This window comes from Camellia sinensis, chromosome 15 (genome assembly GCF_055761805.1).
Source record: "Camellia sinensis isolate YWXY chromosome 15, ASM5576180v1, whole genome shotgun sequence".
Taxonomy (NCBI): domain Eukaryota; kingdom Viridiplantae; phylum Streptophyta; class Magnoliopsida; order Ericales; family Theaceae; genus Camellia; species Camellia sinensis.
In genome coordinates, this window is record NC_138975.1 from 101,247,777 (window position 1) to 101,260,146 (window position 12,370).

The 12,370-nt window shown below is 31.7% G+C and overlaps 1 long non-coding RNA gene across 2 annotated transcripts; it reads right to left on the reverse strand.

Moving 5' to 3' along the window:
- Positions 1-491: 491 nt before the first annotated feature.
- On the reverse strand, positions 492-6,758 carry LOC145813411 (uncharacterized). 2 transcript variants are annotated; one of them, XR_014356442.1, is made up of 7 exons: positions 6,377-6,758; positions 4,389-4,506; positions 4,147-4,300; positions 3,286-3,338; positions 2,677-2,764; positions 2,123-2,193; positions 492-804 (listed from the first exon to the last, which is right to left on the reverse strand). It is a non-coding gene; the product is annotated as an uncharacterized LOC145813411 (long non-coding RNA). The 2 variants fall into 2 exon arrangements; XR_014356443.1 differs by having other exon boundaries at positions 492-732; positions 6,377-6,757.
- Between the last annotated feature and the right edge of the window lie 5,612 nt (positions 6,759-12,370).

Here is a 12,370-nt window from a genome sequence, read left to right on the forward strand (position 1 = left end):
GGTGAGAAAGAAGAGAGAAATGGAAATAGTGAGAGAGTGAAAAAAATCTCAACGCTTCACTTTTTAGTTGGAATTATCTAAACCATTCTAACCAAATATAAGAGAAATATTTTCAAAATTTGCTACAACTATAAACTGAACTAACTACACAAAAATTACCTAAATGAACATCTATAAATCTGGAAACAATGAATCAAATGTAAAAGTTAAAAAAACGAACTCATCAATAATGAAAATTCAGTGTTTGATTTTTCCTTGGACTTGCAGTACCTTATTCACAAATCACAATAATATGTTTAAATATAGATATTAGACTTTTCTCAAGTGTACAAAGGTTCTAGAGTTCCAAATAGGAGACGTTGCACATGATAATACATATGCAAGCAAATGATCCTTCTAACTGAACCTTTTTATCAAGCATTGCATATGCAACCAGTTGTGGCTAATACAAAACACATGGAAGGCCAACTCAATAAATAAAAATAAAAAATAAAAAAAACAAACACATGGAAGAAGAAATTATTTGAAAACCAACAATGAACAACAATGTGCTACCAAATAAACCTTGGAGTTTGAATCATATTTAAAATTTTTGAATGAAAAATGAAGAAACTTACGCACTTTAAAACACCATTGCATTGATGGAACACATACTTGGGTGTCCCAGTGGCATAAGTCTGTCTGATAAACCATCATCAGGAGAAGTGTTTTGCGCCCAGGCTTAGTTTCTCCCTGTATTCCAGTCAGTCAACTTCCTATCAGCGCTGTAATTTTGATTTCGAACATAATTCTTCATTTAGTTATCTAAAAAATAAAAAAGAGCTACATTGGTCTACCTTCTCATCATAATGTGTAAATCAAAGAGCTAGGAAACAAAATTAATGTAGCAGAGGCAAAAACGGGAGGGAAAAAGGAAAAACAAAGAATAATCAATATCTGGAGTTGTAGACATGTTTGAATTTCTACATATTTTAAACAGAATAGAGAACAAAAGGGCAACTTTAAAATTATAAATTTCACGGAAGGCAACAAAAGCTGAAAGAGAAAGAAGGAGAGGAGTGAAACAACAAAATCTGAGAGAAATAACTTACCGGAGTGAGATCTGATGGGGGAAAGAAGGAAACAACAAAAGCTGAGAGAGAGAAAAGAGAGAGAGAGTTTTAAATTTGAAATCAAGAAACCTACGCACTTTAAAATACAAAGCAAGCAAGAGAGATGTGATACAAAGCAAGCAAGAGAGATGTGATATAGGATTTATGGATACAATCATGGAATTAATTTTCTTAAATAAACCTGATGAAAAGTGCAATAAAATAGAAGCACAAATGACAATTCAATTAAAGAAGAATGCATGGATAGTTTTTATTTTTTATTTTTTTATTTAAGCTTTAAATTTTGGTTCCCCCATGACTAAAAGGATATATTATATTAGAAGTCCTATTGAAATTAAGTTCCCAAACTATAAAACAATATGTGCAACATATGGATTGTGTTGAGCCATGATACCACTATCAATCATCCCATAAAAACAAATTGAATTAATGATTGGGATCCATTCCACTAATGTAAGGATGATGATAAGATAAACAAATTTACTTATCACACTATCACTCGTTTGTAAATGGGCATTGGACGTTAAAAAAAAAAAATTAATATCACGGTGATATCATATTAAAAAAAATTGATCATATCATTGAATTTTTATTTTGTGGATGATGCAGCCATTTTATTGCTCTTGGTTACATTGTTTTATCAAGAGTTGTGCCTCGTTTGGGAATTCAAACTCAAATTTGGAAGAATTGTTAAATACTCTGTTATCCTCAAATGCTGTACAATTCTATGAACCAAACATCTTTGAGGAAAACAAAAAAGAATAATGAAATTGTGAGTTAACATAGCTGAAAAACAACAAAGGAATTGGTGACTTGTTTCCTTAATGAAATTGTGCTGTTTCACATTTTTACATCAGATAAAATTGTTACAAAATCTAAATCTTTAATATCAAACACAGAAATTAATAATTTTTATACTGGAATGCAATATTTCAAATAAGATAAATTAGAAATCAAGAAATTTACTGAAATCAATGTATCAAATCCAAAAACTGAGAGCGAAGACTTACTGTCTCGAGGATAAGAACTGAACCGAAACTTCACTGATACAATGATGCTTCCTCGACAATGTTGAAATTTCCTGTTAAAAATAAAATAAAAATTGTCGAAGTTTCGGAGGGAGGGTAACACCATAATAATTGAATCTCATTCTCTAAGCCAAATCTGGCAATGGTAAGGAAGATCGAAGGTGCTGTGATTGTGTGAAACCACATTTATAAATTGAAGGCACTTTATGGGTACTTTTTTCCGGGGAAAAATTTGTACACACAATAACATGAATATAAACAACAACAATAACATCAAATCAAATATAATCGAATTTCATAATGAACTCAAAAAAACTACTAAAATTAACCAAACAACATCAGAAATCGCAATTATTCATATGTAGATACAATTAAAAAATAGACACAGCCCGTCAGAAAGAGAAAGAGAGAGGCAGGACACGATGAACTCAAAAAAAAAAACCTAAAATTAACCAAACAGTATCAGAAATCGCAATAATAAAAAAAACACACAGCCCAACAGAGAGAGAAGGGGAGAAGTAGAAACCGAGGACTACCTTGCGAGCCGAGTTCGAGAGGCAGAAATCGAGGACTGGAGATTTCCTCACTATCAAGTGAACATCTTCATTTGCTCTATGGCCAGATCTGCATGTCAAGTTTATGTTTAAAAGATGACTATCCAGTCTTCAATCATTAATTAAGAAAAATAAATAAACGAAGATTGAGCACATTGATACATTTCTAGTATAACCATCATCAAAGTATCCAATTCAAATTAAAACCAAAATCAAAATTCGTTATAATCATAAGTATTTTGAAGTTCACCATTTATTATTTAGAAAGTCCAAACATAAATTTATGCCACAAAACAAAAACAAAAAAACAAAACAAATTTATACTATCTATCAAGTAAATCAACAACCAACATAAACAACAACCAACAAAACCAACTTTAATCTTCAGTAGCTTTCCCAGAACTATATGTTAATATTTTAAATAACAAATTTTAATTGATCTCTAAGTGAGTTACTCGAAGCTTTCCCTGGTCTTAAGTTTACAATCTCCTTTTCTAATGGATTTTCACCACCATATATGCACCATAAATACTATAATTTACATCTAGTGTAGCGTAACAAATCCCATATTTCTCATATTCAAATGCGGACCTGCTGTAGATTTCCTCACTGAGTGAACATCTTCATTTGCATTATGGCCAGGTCTCCGTATCAAGTTTATGTTTCAAAGATCACTATTCAGTCTTCAATCATTAATTCAAAAAAATAAATAAATGAAGATAGAGCACATTGATACATTTCTAGTATAGCCATCAAAATATCCAATTCAAAAAATTAAATCTATTCAAGGTTGAAGAATATATGCCACTGTCAAAAGAAGCAAATAATACACTATCAACAATCCCTTGGTATAATATATGAAGTTTGTCCCAGTGAAGGAAGTGTAGGTAATACTGTAGGAGCTATAGAAGGCAAGGAATACATATATTAAGATTAAAATATATATATAAAATTGTGACAGGGTGCTTTTGTGGGAGAAAATTGAAAGGATGTAGCATGCAAAACAATACAATATGAAGTGGGTTTAAGTCAATTGAAATGTTTAAGTTTGACATCAGAACTTAATTACAAAATTAGCATGCAGAACAATACAGTAGATACTTAAAAAATCAAAAGAAAGAGAAAGGGTATCCAGTCACTGTCCCAAATTCGCATGTGCTTCCTTCCATGTAGGTTCAAACAGACACATACAATACACAACTCAAAATGTTCACTGTGATCTGATTCCCAATCCATAGTGTTGTAGCATACATTGTGTTGAGTCTGTATTGGATGTTTAAAACTTATTTAAAAAAATAGTAATAATACTGTACAAAAGTATGAGTTAGTGATTTGTTTGATAATATAAATATTTTTCGTATTTATAATTAGTTACTTATTGATTGAGAAATAAAAAAATAAAAAAAGTATGAATAGAGCTGTGGTCTATTTCAAAGTATTGAAGAATTTTACTTGAAGCTTTCCTTGAACACATTCTGTTTGAGCATGAAGTGGGTTTTGCATCAACAGCGGCAGTGGTGATGATGAGCAGCGGTGGTGGTGTTGCAACCATATAGACAAACCAGACATAGCCATAAATTGATCTACTGGAATGCAATAAACTGATCTACGAAATTAGAAATCAAGAAATTTATTGAAATTAATTAAAAGAAGTAATAAACTGATCTACGAAAGGGGAGAGGCAGAAATCGAACCTTGCGAGTGTGAGTTCGAAGGGAGGGTGGTTGTCGATGCTGAAATTTTTATTCATACGAAACAAATTGATTGGAAAAAAAACCTAACTTGGATCATCATCCGTATATCATCACCAACCTGAAAAAGTGAAACAAAGAGAAAAAAGATTCATCAAATACCAGTTTCATTTTAAAAATAACACCTTTTTAAAAAATAACAGAGATTGCCCGTGCCTGAAGGTACAATCTAATAAAATTCTTATATTACAGTCTATGTGTTGCAAAAATGTTAACGATCATAAAAATGTTTTATGAAAAGTGTCTCAAAGTTGTGATCAAATAGCCAAAAATGTTCAGGATCAATCAATCGACCTACAAAGGTTAGATGATTTTTCATAAAACTACTTAAGAGAAATTATGTAGTATACCCAAACAAATATAGCCTTAAATAGTATATCAAAAAATAAATAAAATAAAATAAGGGGAGTGAATTTAACTCGGTTACAGTCGTGTACCCGTGAAGTGAATTTAAAAAAATTAGAATATTAAATTAAAAAATTAAAAAATTAAAAAAACAGTGTGTGGTTTAACTCGGTTACAGTCGAATTCACATGTGAAGTGAATTTAAAACATACATTACTTTATTAACATTTGTTTTGTGTTTGAATTCTTGATCTATATATTATTTTTCTTAGTATTTTTTAACGTATGAAGTAGCTGACATTATTTGATAAGCCACTTTGTAAGTGAATCACCTCAATTTCTTAATTATTGTTCTTAAAAAGCAACTAATATGCTATTTCCAATATTTTTTATTTATCCATTAAATTAGAGCTACCCTTAATAAAATAAGGGGAGAAATGATGGGAAGTGGTCAATGTATACGTCCTAAAAAAAAAAAAAAAAAAAAAAACAAACAAACAAACAAAATAATAATAATTGGAAAAAGAATTCACACCAATAAAAAACAATCTCTTCTAATTTTATATGTAATGATATGACAAATTACATATTAACTTTTGATTTATTACAAATTCAATCATGTAACTCAACTCCATTGCGATGTCATTGCAAATGAATTGTAAATTCCAAAGTGCAAGTCTTTAACATTAATCTAGAAGAGTTACCCTCTATCTTTCGTAAACAAAATTCTTGTTCTTTCAATTAAAATTCGCCAAGAAATAGATAATTAAATGTGTTGCTAATAATAAATTTAAATATCTAAAATAAAACATCATTTTCTTATGGAGAGTTATATAATTGGAAAGATCCCAAAACTAAATTAAATACGACAGTAATTCCATGTACGCATAAAAATCAAAAAAACATGCATACAAAATCAATATGCAAATTGATTCTAGGTAATGTGAAGACTACAACCATAATGAATTTAAACCACATTAATTTTTCTATATATAAATTGTAGTGCTCTTAATGGTTCCATTCAGCAGAGAAACATTTGGGTCTAACCCCAAATAACACTTCAGCTACATATTCAGCAGTCCTTGCCGGTTCCTTGATGTTGTATTGGGATATTAAATTTGTGGAAAAATAAAAATAAAAATAAAGAATAAGTGAACAAAGTAAAAGTTCATTGCCAATCATGATACATTTCAGACCCAAAATTTTTTAAAAAATTAAATCCAAACCCATAAGCTACATAAAAAAATAAATAAATAAAAATTGGGATAAGAATGCACAAACAGAACACCAAAAACCCTATTCCCTTATTATATAGATATATGTTTGATAATACAAATGTTTAGTGAGAAAACAAAATTTTAAATTTGGATGATTTTCACTTCTATTTCTTTACATTCAATAGAAGGGAAATAGGAGCTCAAACTCAGGAATCGCACCTAGCAAGAGAGCACCACAGGCCTTAGAAATTGAAAAAGCTAGAAAGATAACAATAATGTGACATGGCAAAAGAATTTAAAATAGCAATGATATGATTAAAGTCAAATGAGTAGAGGATAAATTGGTGTAAAGGTAAAAAAGAAAATTACTAGCCAATGCCAACCACCAAGACCAACAGCCTTCTTGACGACACCTTGTTCTGTTGTTCTGTTGTTTCCTGTTACAATAACTTTGGTGTGCCTAGGAAGAACAGAAAGCTCTTCATCCCCGCTTTCTTCCCGAAAAGGTAAGAGAATCCGAGAAGAACATAAATTTCCCCTAAATTTCCCACTTCACAATTTCGAGCAACAAATAGAAATCAAACCCAGTTACTTCAAAAATAAGCAAAACACATCCGATTAAAATGCCTAAAACGTCTAAATTTAGTCGAAACCTTCCTTGTCATAAGCAGCTGATATTAAAAAAAAAAAAAAAAAAAAAAAAAAAACAAATTCATTAGAAGAACACCCATCAAAGCAAATTCGGTCTTCACTATTCAGTACCCAGAAGCAAAAATGTTGTATAACCTAGAGTGTCTCTTGTTCTAATTTGTACTTGGACTATTCTCTTCACACATTTCAATTTAATGAAGCTATGATATTACTGAAGATGAAAACAATAAAGATTGAGGGTATGAGAGAGAGAGAGAGAGAGAGAGAGAGAGAGAGAGAGAGAGTTCTGTATTAATGTTGATTCTTCAAGGGGTCTGACACAAAATTTTGAAGGGAATGTTGAATGCGATGAGCCACAAAGTTCAAAGTTTTGACAGCAATAAATGAGCAGCAAATTAAAAAAAAAAGAAAAAAAAGAAAAGTTTTACAAACTAAAAAATAAAATAAAATAAAATAAAATCATACTCGCTATCCTAAAAAAACCCAATTTACCTTTCAATTATCAGAAAAGTACACATACTGAAAAAGAAACTTGAATTCTTGAGGGGGTGAGTGTTGGTTGACTAAAACAGAAACCAAATAAGCCCTAGAATTTAGAAATTCAAGAAAAGGTTGCGAAACAGAAGCAGAGAAACAGAACATACCTGTTCACACGACTTCGAGAAAGTAACAGAAGCAGAGAAACACCGAATGCGAGAGGGAGAGAGAGAGGCGAAACAAGGGGTTTTCTTCGGCAAGAATTCGGAATTTGGGGTGGGATTGGAGTGGAACGCTACGGATCTGAAGGGAGAGGGAATCGAAGGTTTGAATTTGAAGGTGGGTTTTGAAGGTGGGTATTTGAATTTGAAGGTGGGTATAAAAAGGTGTTATTTTTTAATGGATAAAGGGAAAGGAGATGTAATGAATCTTTAAACCCAATTTTCCATCTCTCTAAACACTCACTCCCACACCCCTAAGAAAAACCACTATTCTCCTGTTGCTGCTGATAGTTCAGAGTGTTTCGGAAGTGAAATACTGGAATGTGAAATTATCAAATTTATGATACCATCAAAAGTGAAATGTGAAATGTGAAATATAAATTATGATACCATCAAAAATTATCAAATATATGATACCATCAAAAGTGTTTTGTTTTCTTTAAACTGATAAACTGATCAAATTTTCTCATAAACTGATCAAATTTTCTCATAAACTGATCTACTGGAATGTGAATTTTCTCATAAAACATTGGGTGCTCACGGATTGGTTTTAAGCGGTTCGAACTACTAATTGGACCCATGAGTCCAATGGCCTGCAGTTTGGGAAAAGTGAACCTACAATCGCTCATAGTATAGTTTACGGTTTGTGCAAGTACGGTTCGCGAGCAGTTTGCGGATTGCACTTTTTCCTTACAAAATTTATTTTTGAGCCTTTCCCCCCATTTTCTAAATATTCTTTTGGGCCATAAAAAAACGAACATAAACAATTCTAAGCTATATATTATGAGCAAATTTGAAAAATGAATTCTTTGTTAATTTTTATTCTTTACGTAATCTTTTTTAGACTTGTGTATTATCCACATCATTCAAAAACATAAATAAATTAATAAACTATTACCTTAGAACATTCCCCAATGAAGATCAAACACTCAATAACAGCAAAAACCCAAAACTGTGTTACCTACAATTAGAGAGTCAATCTAACTAAACCCTAAAATAAACTAAACTTCCCCTCCTCAATCCACAATCATTGCCCTGGTCCAATTTGTCTGAAATTCCAAAATTTGAGACCTTCCCAGTGATCATTGATCCGAATCAACTTTTTTTTGGATAAAATAAAAGATTTTGATCAAATCAACTCTTTCTTTGCTTTCATGACAGAACCAAAGGAAATTTCTATTCAAAACCAAAATAAAAAAGATTCACCTAATGACAACACAGAGAGAAGGCGAAATTTCTATTCAAAACCAAAATCAAAGAAAACATGTCTGAAAACATGTCTCCAAATTCCACTCCATTTTCTTTAAACCCTAATTACTTACTTCAGAGAGAAGGCGATTCTTGGGAAGAAGTTTGGGCACTTCAGGAGGTAGAACCACAGAACCACAGAAGCAGATACCACAGAAGCAGAAACCACAGAACCACAGAAGCACTTCAGGAGGAAGAAGTCTGCAAAATCAACAAATCAATAACCAAAGAAGTCGAAAAAAAAATTGGAAATTGGAAATTGGAAATTGGAAATTTTTCCATCAATCCGATGTGGCAGCGCCGACGCTGGCGAGGCGAGAACTACTGAATGGGCCATGTGATCGGAACGCCAGATCTCGATCTATCAGCAGCAGCCCTAGATCGAACACATCTCAGCCATTGATGACCTCCTTCAGCAATGCTATCTGATCTCAGATCGGTTGTGAAGCACAGTAGGGAGAGGGAGAGGGAGAGAGAGAGAGAGGGAGAGGGAGAGGGAGAGAGAGAGAGAGGGAGAGGGAGTTGAGGATAACGTTTGGGTAGAGGCAGGCGTGTTTGGTAGGCGTGGGAGAGAGAGCAGAGCGTGTTTGGGCGGGAATCAAATACATCCCAACCATTGATATATATTTGGGATTGATCTTAGCCCTTGGATCAAAATGTATCTCACATACATTTTGATACATTTTTCAAAAAGTTTTGTGCCTTATTATATAGATTATAAGATATAAATGTGAATTTATAATTAGTTTAAATTAAAAAATCATTACACTCATTATTAGATGATATAATAGAAATTATCAATTATAAATATGCAATAGAGAGGATCACAATGTCTTAGGTAGTTAGTAAAATCAGATGAAAAAAAAAATGAATTAATTTATTGAAAAAGAAGGTTGTTTTCCGTGCTTTTTAGGAAAAATAGAATCTACTTATCACTAAGATTAAAGGTTAAATTATAATTCCTTGTGGTTCGGGACTGAAACATTTTACCCTCTATTGTTGAAATATAACTAGAAAATTCTCATACAATTTTGGACTAAAATGCAACTATTAATTTTTTCTATTCAAATTTAATGTTTTATATTATTTTCAATTTGAACGTGTTCGTCTTGGTATTAACTTATACTGCAAATGTATTTTATCAAATTGTATGTTGGATATGTTTCAAAGGTACACATATATATTGGGTTTTTTTAATCTATTTTTCTAAAAGAAATTAAAATTTAGTTTGGTGGAAAAAAAATTTAAAAAAATCAAACACTAATTATTTTTATATGGTTTTTTTGGGAATATAAAATAATATTTTAAATTTTAAATATATATTTATATTTATTTTTGTCAAACTAATTTAATATTTTTTAAAAATAAATTTAAAAATTCTAAAAATTAAATCAAATAATATATTTTTCTAATGAAGTTTTTCTAACAGTACCTTCATAAATGTTGTGGGGGTGATCACCATATTAGAACCGTTTAAAAAAACAAAAAACAAAAACCAATATACGATAGTTTTTATTTATCACACTATACAATAGTAGTTAAAGAATTTTTATCTTACAAAAATATGAGCACGTATGCGCATATGAAAAAAAAAAAAAAAAAACTAACTCTTCGAAACCATTATAATTAACTTATCTTCTAACTTTCAATTTCCCATATAAGTGGAGGATGATAAAAAAAAAATAATAATAAAATAAAATTTAAAAAAACCCTAATTTTTTTTAGTTCATAACAAACAACTTACTGAATTTCTTTATTTTTTTTAGCTAAAAGATAGATTTTTTAGAATTATCTCAAAAGACATACAAAAAAAATTATAATTTTTTTGTTAAAAAAAGTCAAAAAGTCTAGTCTTAAAAAGATCAAATGCGAAGTACTTTTTTCACTTACAAAAAATTAATTTTTTTAACAATTTCTCAAACACATTATTTAAAAAAATTAATAAAAAACCATTTCCCAACTCACCTATATGCATAATCATCAATATATGCATTCATATAGGAGAAAAACTTTACTTATTCACGGATGAGCCGTGAATACGTAATTTATCGACGGGCTACAATATAGGAGAAAAACTTTTACATCAACGCCTCTTTAATTATTTGCAAATTTCAATTTACTCGTTCATTTATAAAGTTGTATATTTTAACCCTTTTTAATTCACTTTCACCTATTTTAAATCATTTTCAGTGTTACGAGAATAGAGAGAAATTTTGTATGTGTGTGTGAGAGAGAGAGAGAGAGAGTATAGCTCTATATATTTCAATGAATGAATATGAGTGAATACAAGACTCTTTTATATAAAAGAATGATAAGCTAACTATGGTAAAACATAATATGGTAATGCACAATATAGTAATATAGATATATATAGCTAACACTCCCCTCAAGCTAAAGGCGGTAATGCAGATATCAACTTGAGTTTGGAAAGTAAGTCAGAAAAACGTCCTAAAGGATGAGCCTTAGTGAAGATGTTGGTTGTCTAATCGACAGAGGTAACAAAGATAAGACGAACAGTGCCACTAGTAACATATCGCCGTATGAAGTGACAATCAATCTCAATATGCTTAGTGCAATCATGGAAGACATCATTTTGTACAATCTGAATAGCACTTTGATTGTCACAATAGAGGTTAGTGGCAGTAGGATGAGAAACTCCCATATCAAAAAGAAGCCAGCGAAACCACGCAAGCTCTTAAGTAGCGTCAGCAAGAGCACGATACTCAACCTCAGTACTAGAACGAGCAATAAAAGTTTGCTTCTTGCTACGTCAGGCAATGAGAGAGTCACCCAATAAGAAGTAAAACCTTGTAGTAGAATGCCGATCAATAGGATCCCTACCCAATCTACATCAGAAAAGACGTGTAGTTGTAGAGAAGAATGTGTTGAGTAGTGAAAACCATAAAACATAGTGCCTTTGAAATAGTGCAAAATGTGAACCAGAGCATTATAGTGTGGAGAGTGAGGAGCAGCCATGAACTGATTGACAATGTGAACAACAAAGGCAATGTCTGAACGAGTAACGGCGAGATAGACAAGACTGCCAACTAGCTGACGATATAAAGTACTATCTGATAACAGGTGGACCATCATGGGGTGTGAAACGAGCCTAAGGACCAACTGGGGTAGGTGCAGTCTTGCAATCGGTGAGACCAGCACAAGCTAAGAGATCAGATGTATAATTGGCCTAAGTGAGAAAGTAACTACAAGGATCTTGAGAAATTTCCAAGGCGAGGAAGTAGCTTAGTAGACCCAAATCTTTCATCTCAAACTGGCGACTAAGAAACTATTTGAGACTAGAGATACCCACTGTGTTATCCCTAGTGATGATCATATCATCCACATAGAGAAGAAGAATAATAATACCACGTTCTGTCTTGCGTATAAACAGAGAGGAATCATGAGCACTAGAGGAGAAGCCAAAGTCACGAATGGTATAACGGAATTTGGCAAACCAAGCACAAGAAGCTTGTTCAAACCACAAAGTACGGCGAAATTTGCAAACTTTAGTGGATGGAACTAAGGAATTAGGACGAGGTTGCATATAAACTTCCTTAGTGAGATCACCATTAAGAAAAACTTTCTTGACATCCATCTAACAAAGACGCTAATGGCGAGCAGCAACAATGGCAATGAGGCTGGAAACTGAAGTAAGACGCGCAATGGGGGTAAATGTTTTCTCATAATCAATCTTATATTCTTGAGTAAACTACTAGGTAATAAGTCGAGCATTGTAACACTAAATGAAACTATCATAATGGATTTA